Source organism: Etheostoma spectabile, chromosome 5 (genome assembly GCF_008692095.1).
Source record: "Etheostoma spectabile isolate EspeVRDwgs_2016 chromosome 5, UIUC_Espe_1.0, whole genome shotgun sequence".
Classification (NCBI taxonomy): Eukaryota; Metazoa; Chordata; class Actinopteri; order Perciformes; family Percidae; genus Etheostoma; species Etheostoma spectabile.
Genome location: NC_045737.1, coordinates 35,403,703 through 35,404,355, shown reverse-complemented (window position 1 = coordinate 35,404,355; position 653 = coordinate 35,403,703). Strand labels below are relative to the sequence as shown.

The window sequence follows — 653 nt, the reverse complement described above, 5'->3', positions numbered from 1 at the left end:
ACATGGACATTTAGATGTCTCAGTAGTATATGAAAGGAAAAGACGTAAGAACGCTCGGGCGATGGAATTTCCTCCTCTATTATTACTACTGAACTGGACATTAAGGAGCTCCGATTGCATAATTCAGAGTTGTTGAAGCATGGTATTTTATCGGAAAGGACGGAAGTAAGATCCAGTAGTTTTGACAGCATTGATGGGACTTCCTTTAACTAACTGTTGGAGTTAAATCCTGCTCCATCTCAGGGTTCATTCAATCATTAGTCAAAATCTCAGATGTGGATGTGTGAATCCATTTTATTAAATAGGATATCCTAGAGACAAATACAGAGTCAACCTAACATGGCTCTCCCCCAAATTTGTCTGCCTCTCTGGATCTTGGACCCCTAGTCTTAGTCACAAAGGTGTGTGTGTGTCCGTGTGTGTGTCCGTGTGTGTGTGTGTCCGTGTGTGTCCCTCAGTTCAGGAAAAGATCAGTGGGCTGTTAAAGTGGGACTGGAACCAGACTCAGGAAGCGTCCCTAACAATCAGTTCTGCTTCTAACACATTAAGGAGAGCTGGATTAAAACGGAATATACCAGAACATCTTATGTTATTGAACAGAGTATTGTAAAACAACTTAATACAACAAACTATATACTTATAACAACAAACTT

At 40.4% G+C, this 653-nt stretch overlaps 1 protein-coding gene across 3 annotated transcripts in view; it reads left to right on the top strand.

The window, feature by feature from the left end:
- rbm44 (RNA binding motif protein 44) overlaps nucleotides 1-653 on the top strand; it is a 10,776-nt gene that overhangs the window by 6,749 nt on the left and 3,374 nt on the right. The window lies entirely within an intron of this gene.